The 7,786-nt window shown below is 42.3% G+C and overlaps 1 pseudogene; it reads right to left on the reverse strand.

Moving 5' to 3' along the window:
* Positions 1-5,970: 5,970 nt before the first annotated feature.
* LOC145392317 (5S ribosomal RNA) lies at positions 5,971-6,089 on the reverse strand (annotated as a pseudogene).
* Between the last annotated feature and the right edge of the window lie 1,697 nt (positions 6,090-7,786).

Consider the following 7,786-nt stretch of genomic DNA (forward strand, 5'->3'; position numbering starts at 1 on the left):
TTTGCTGAATATTTTCAGTGCTTTCATGTACACAGAGAATAGGCCGGCATACACTCATAATACCTCTACCTTCAGCTGTTTACACCACGCTACATGCACATTAAAATCACACCTTCTATTTCCATTCCCCCTTAGCAATGGCTGCTGTTTTAACATCAGCAAACACGGTGGTATCTGGGATTGCCAACACCGGCAGAGTAGGGCTGGCTGCACAGGGTTCTCCCAGTCGCAATCAAGTGGCTGTGCCAACAGCGACTATTGCAAACACAGTTCATTCTCGTCAGCAGAAAAGCACAGGTTCGGCATTATACTTCATTATCATCTATGGTCTTAGTGCCAATTTGAATTCTGTTCACTTTTTCCTCCAGTCAGTATCCCCTCTAGCCTTGTTCCTCACAGAACCCCAGATCTCTCCCACTACCGATGTATCTCCATTTCTTTTTCCTGCTTATCATCTCACAAATTTCCGTAACAAGGGTGGCACATCAAATTTGAATTTGCAGTTGACACTGTTTTGAACTTCACTTCAGCTAATTTTGATTACTCACTGTATAAACTAAATTATCTGAATATTACCAGATATATCTGCGTAGTCTATCGCTCCCCCAATGCTTCTTCAGAACTCAATGTATTTGACTCCATAACCACACGGCTGACAAACCTTAACCTCGCCCTTAGCACTGAAATTCCTGTTTTGGGTGATTTTATTGTACCTAATATAGAATGGTTATTGCACTGTGCCAGGACTGACGATACTGTTCTAGATTGTGAGCTGTTTGCAAAATCGTTTAATCTCACACAGTTGGTAGAGCAACCAACCTGAATATAAGATAATCATGACCCTAATGCGTTCTTCTTGGATCTATTCCTGACAAATATTCAGATCAATACAGGAGAGAAGTACTGTCACCACTGGGATCCTCAAACAACAATCTCATCAAAGCCTCATTAGTCGGTTCCCCGAAACCTCCCCGATTCGAACCCGTGAAGGTGACCCAATGACACTTTGAAAGGGCAGACTGGGATGGATTAGAAATTACTTTGCTGAAATTCCGTGCCAGCATTTCTTCTCTAGTGATATCAGTTCAACCCAGTCCCACATTAATAATACAAACTGGTATGGAACTGTTCATACTGTACCAAGTCAACAGTTCATTAAAAGATCGGACTTCCCAAAATGGTTTGATAGCAACTGTGCCAGAGCAAAGAAACCATGTAAAAACAGTAATAACTGTCGTTGAATCAAAGTTTCTTCACAACTAAGCTTCTAAACTATTAAACAATCCTAACAACAATAGAGTACTCTGGTCAACTCTCAATTCTTTCAATACTAACTTTAACAAGTCATCACCCATTCCACCACCAAATTCTTCATTTGGTAACATTACAATTGACCCGGGTGGAAAAGCGATTATCCTTACCAGTATATTTGCTAGAAAATCTTCCTTACAGGAAGTCAGCCAGAACGTCCTTGTACTAGAACTTGATTCTCCCGAAACTGCTCCACAAAACATACAGGCTAAATACATAAAATCCATCCTAGACAACTTACCAACCAACAAAGCTCCAGGCCCAGATGGAAAAAGTGTTCCACAGAACTGGCCTCTGTTCTCGCTAAATTATTCAGACTATGTGTACGTACTTCTTCATTCCCTAATTCTTGGAAAGAAGCTAATATCTACCTTATTCCGAGGAAAGGAAGCTCCTCTGACCCCTCTGTTTACAGACAAATAACTATCACGTCTTCTCTTGGTATAATACTTGAGATCGTAATGAATAAGCACATAGTTAAACATCTTGAATCCAACAACTTAATTAGTGATAGACAGTATGGTTGTCAGAACGAAAGATCCACTACTTATATATTTAATCACCTGTCTCATACCATCCATCAGTCAATCGACCAACGTGAAGAAGATCATGCAGTAGCCGTTGATATTTCTAAAATTTTTGACAGTGTGGCACTGTTCCCAACCATCCAAACTCCCTCGTTATGGACTAACGTCTTTTGTTTCTCTGATTTCCTCATATTTCAACGGCAGAAAGGTGAGAGTCAGTATAGATAATGGATATTCCAATGTTCACTCAGTTAACGCCGGTCGTGCCACAAAGACCAGTTGTGGTTCCAACCCTATTCTTAATTCATATTAATAATCTCTTATGTGTCACCTATAATTCCCTCCATTCATATTCAGATGACTCAACACTCCACAATTCATTCAAACTTAAACACCCATTTTCAAAGTTTAAAATCTCTAACTCACAACTCAGTACAGCCATCTCCATAAATCAAGACTTATCGAACATCACTGAATAGGGAAAAAATAACCTTTCTCAATGCCAGTAAAACCAAATACATACAATTTACTATTAGACAGATATTGCCAGATTCCTATATTACCTTCAATGCTACGAATATCTCTGTTTCTAAAAGTATTGAAATTCTTGGTGTTTCGCTTAGCAATGCCCTTAGCTGGACCTCTCACGTCAGATCACTTGCTGTAACTGCCTCAAAGAAACTTGGATTATTGTACAGAGTCTGTAACGTCTTCATTTACGATCAGTAAGATATCTATCTATCTATCTATAGCCCGACGCCCTAATCCCGCAAAGGGTGGCCGCAGACAAAACGCCTCCAAGTCACTCTGTCACCCACCATTTGACTCCCCTCCCCCCAACTCACCCCCCCCTCCCTCATATACCTCTCAACTCCATCCCTCCACCTCATCCTCGGTCTACCCCTCCCTCTCCCTCCTTCCACCTCACCTACATACACCCTCTTAGTCAGTCTTTCATTCTCCATTCTCTCCACATGTCCAAACCACCTCAGTGTATTTCTCCTAATCTTTTCAACCACATCCACATCTACCCCACAACGTTCCTTCACTTCTTCATTCGTCAACCTGTCCCTCCACGTCACTCCACATGCTCCTCTCAAGTAACTCATTTCCACTGCTCTCACTCTTGACTTGTTCCCCTCTTGCAAGGTCCACGCCTCGCTTCTATACGTCAGGGTAGGGATCACAATACAATCATGCAGTAACTTCTTAACTTCCATACTCACCTCCCTATTTCTCATCACTGCTTTCAGTGTACCAACAACCTTTCTTCCCTGCTGTACCCTTTCACGTACTTCATCCCCCAAAATTCCATCCTTACTCATCACACTACCCAAGTACTTGAATGCACTCACATTCTCCATATCCTCACCATCCAACCTCACTGCACACTCTGTGACTTCATTCCTCTCAAACACCATAACTTTACTTTTGTTTACATTAACTTTCAGCTTCCTCCTCCTACACACTGTCCCAAATTCATTCACCAAACCTTGCAACTCCCATTCATCTTCACTCAACAATACTGTATCATCAGCAAACAGCAACACCGGAAGCTTCCAAATCTCACCCTCATTCATTAGGGCCACCCCCACATCCACTGCCCTACCTTGTACCTCCTTTACAACCCCATCCATATATATATTAAACAGCCATGGAGACATTACACACCCCTGTTTCAGTCCCACATTGAGATCAAAGAACTCACTCAGCTCACCATCCACTTGCACCGTAGCCCTAGCTCCCTCGTACATACTCTTCACAGCACTTAACAATTTCCCCTCCACTCCATATATTCTTAATACCTTCCACATACCTTGCCTATCTATTCTGTCATAAGCTTTCTCCAAGTCCATGAAGGCAGCGTACACTTTCCTTCCCTTCTCCAGATACTTCTCCACTAAACATCTTAGAACAAATATCTGATCTACACACCCTTTTCCCTTCCTAAATCCCCCTTGTTCTTCTCCAACTAGCTCCTCTGTCATATGCCTAACCCTATCAATGAGTATTCTACCATATATTTTACCAGTCACACTAAGAAGGCAAATACCCCTATGGTTACCACATACTTCTCTCTCCCCTTTTCCTTTGTACAGAGGAACAATTATACCTGATTTCCAGTCCTCTGGAACTCTTCCCTCTTCCCAAGCCAATCTACACAACTTCCATATCCACTCCACAACAATCTCACCCCCATACCTAAGCATTTCACCACACACTCCATCAATTCCTGGGGCCTTTCCCAGCTTAATCTTCTTCATCACTTCCACTACTTCCGACCTACTGATCTCTTCCTCCCTCCTCTCAACTCTTCTTCTCCCAGCCATTCCCCAACCACTTATACTCACACTGCTCTCACTCTCTACATTCAACAAATCCTCAAAGTGCTCCTTCCATCTCCTCAATTTCTCTCTCTCTTCTCCACCAACAATCTATTATTCCTATCTTTCACTCCCCTACTATTTCCCCTTTCACACTGCCTTACTTTCTTTACCTCCTTCCAAAACAATTTCTTACTCTCCCTCCATTTCACACTCAGATTCCTCCCAAACTCTTCATCCACTTTCTTCTTACTCTCCTTCACCAGTCTCTTAACCTCCCTTCTCCTGCTCACATATACCTCTCTTCTCTCTCTCTCATCTTCTCCCCTACATCTACTCAACCATTCACCATATGCCTTCTTCTTTTGTTCCACAGCTCGTTTCACCTCATCATTCCACCATGCTGTCCCTTGCACACCCTTGCATCTCCTCCTCACTCCACAAACCGCCTCACACGCTGCGCTTATCTCTTCCGTGAATATTTTACATATGTCTTCCAGTAAGATATAATTTGTAAATTATATTCGCTTTCACCTGGAATGTTGCTCATCCTTGTGGAATCAATGTGGAGAGGTTGCATTAACGCAACTATACAAAATTCAGAACAAAGCTGTTAGAATTATTGATAACCCAACTATAACAAATAAACTACCTTCCCTAAAGGTAAGAAGGAATGTTGCCTCCCTTGCATTATTTAACAGATACTTTTATGGCAAGTGCTCAGACGAACTTGCACCCATTGAGCCACCTATTCATGCCTTCCCCCGCGCTACAAGGGCATCTGGTAGCGCTCATGACTGGAATGTCACACAGCCATATTGCAGAGCTTCTTCCTATCGGAGTTTTTATATTCCCTGAACTTCATCTCTTTGAAATTCGCTTCCCCATAGCTGTTTCCCCCGAACTTCAACTTACAGCTGTTTAAATCTAAAAGTTACAGACTTTTTATGAATGGAAGACACCTGTAATCTGGTGCATAGATTATTTTTTTAATTCATTTGTTTTCCCTCCGTTCTTTAATTGAAAAAAATAATATGATAGGCCATTAACTCTCTCTCTCTCTCTCTCACACACACACACACACACACACACACACACACACACACACACACACACACACACACACACACACACACACACACACACACACTGAAATAAACAGTGGATAGTAGCTTACCCGTACGAAGCCAATCAGGCAGTGTTATGGGCCAACAAACAGCCCATTTCACCGGACAATACACCGCCCGTCACCTCCCACCTCCCCTTTTAACAGGCAGCGTTGGATACAATAAACCATGGCATAGCAGAAGGCAGACTAGCTTTATAGAGGCAACAGAAAACACTGAAAGTCTGACCAGTAACTCTGGCATTGCTCATTCCCTCCTGTGGTCCTTCCATATATCTCCAAACAGTCATATATCGGATTAACTTTTTCACTACGATGTAATATTGCAATCGCCATAGAGGGAAGGTAATATTTTGGGTTGCACCCACCCGTCTGCCAGTTGGTGTAACCTATTTGCCTACTAGTGTATCTGTCTGTCAGTGTATGTGTCTCCCTGCCTGCTTTGTCTTTAACCTTTGAAAACTTTGACCTAGAAACCTTCTTTGAAGTACGGTAGTAACTAACCCTACTTAGGTCACGTCTGAACATAATCATGGATAATATATCAAAGTCACAATTCATTCATTCATTGCCAGACGCCATGTATCCCAAACGGGGTGGCCAAGGGCTTAGAGTTAATTGTTTTACAGGGAGGGGCACTAATCCTCCACCAACCCCACTTGACTACGTAGGGAGAACGTTATGCCAACAGCATCTGGTGTTCCCAGGCGGTCACCAATCCAAGTACTAACCAGACCCAACGTTGCTTAACTTCGCTGATCGGACGGGAAGTGGTGTACTCAACGTGGTATGGCCCTGTGCACAAAGTTACAATTGTAAAAGGAAATATTTTCTATAAGCTTTTATTTCGATTGAGACATTCCTTGCAGTGAAGGGCTTATAAACTATCTCCATTAATGACTTCTAATGATGCCTTTCTTATTATCAGCATAATACTGTAACATCCAGACGCTGATATCTAGCAATGAAGGGAATTAAAGGTCATAAATAATTTTTATTAGATGTGGCAGTTATCTAGCACTTGTCTGATCCACATGGATTGTATTAGCATCCGTGGAAAGGTTTAAAAAAAAATGAAAGCATCTCCCTCCTGCTGTTTTTTCAGTTGCACCCGCCCGTCTGCCAGTTGGTGTATTTGCCTACTAGTGTATCTGTCTGTCAGTGTATGTGTCTCCCTGCCTGCTTAGGCAAACGCTGATTTATTATCGTCAGCCTTTAGAAGGCGGAGCAGTAATGTTTTTGCCTGCCTCTGTGTGTGTGTGTGTGTGTGTGTGTGTGTGTGTGTGTGTGTGTGTGTGTGTGTGTGTGTGTGTGTGTGTGTGTGTGTGTGTGTGTTCCTATTATCTCATGAACGGCTTGAACTATCAACATGAAACCTTCAAGGTATCAAGGTATGGCCAAAATCTTGGCCGAGTTTGAAAATGGGCACTCGGGGTCAAGGTCAAGGTCACCAAAATGGCTGCCAGTTTCAAGTACTTGTTATCGCCCGCATTTAGCACCATTTTATCTCATGAACGGCTTGAGCTATCAGCTTGAAACCTGCTGAGTTTCAATATATGGCCTAAATCTTGGACGAGTTCGAAAATGGGCACTCGCGGTCAAGGTCAAGGTCACCAAAATGGCTGACAAATATCAACTAGTTTTTATCGCCCGCCTTTAGCACCATTATATCTCATGAACAGCTTGAGCTATCAACATGAAACTTTCAGGGTAACAAGATGTGGCCTAAAGCTTGGACTCGGTCAACATCATATTCTGGCGGGCAATTATCATTCGGTTCTCGAGTGCTTTTCATTCATTACTCATAAAGTTTTCATTTTCTTTCCAACTCGGTTAAGTATTGAAACTACAATGCTGACATCAGCTAGTACTTAATGTAGATAATTTGCTGTTACCGGGACGTATTTTTATCTACTCTCTCTCTCTCAAGCCTGGTTTTAATACCCTCTCCCTCTTCCTGCCTCTCATTAGTTTAGATTCTTCTATTTGCCTCTGTCACCAAATATGAGACATGAAGTATTAATTCTTCGCCATGACTATCTGTGTGTGAATTTGTATGCGAGTTTGTATGTGTGTGTATGTGCATGTTTTTTTTAAAGCAAGGAAGAAGGAACCAAAGGCTAAAAGCCCGCAAGATTGTTCCCCCCCCAAAAAAAAAAAAAAAAAGACAATGGAGGGTCAAATTCAAGCTTCATTCGTTTCGAGATGCCTGGACACATTGCATTTAAAAAACTGGAGTTCATAGGCAGTAAAAACTGCAGAGGAAGACAGTTCCTGAGTTGACCTGTTGCATACATGAAGGACTGTGCGCGTGTGTGTGTGTGTGTGTGTGTGTGTGTGTGTGTGTGTGTGTGTGTGTGTAAATGCTTCTCTGTGTGCCTGAATTTTCCATTCCTCATGTCATTTGTGTGTGTGTGTGTGTGTGTGTGTGTGTGTGTGTGTGTGTGAGTGACTGCTTCTCTGTGTGTGTATGTGGGTGTGTGTGTGTGTGTGTGTGT

This window comes from Coenobita brevimanus, chromosome 21 (genome assembly GCF_032717465.1).
Source record: "Coenobita brevimanus isolate Jiangsu-jjx chromosome 21, ASM3271746v2, whole genome shotgun sequence".
In the NCBI taxonomy this organism is placed as follows: Eukaryota; Metazoa; Arthropoda; class Malacostraca; order Decapoda; family Coenobitidae; genus Coenobita; species Coenobita brevimanus.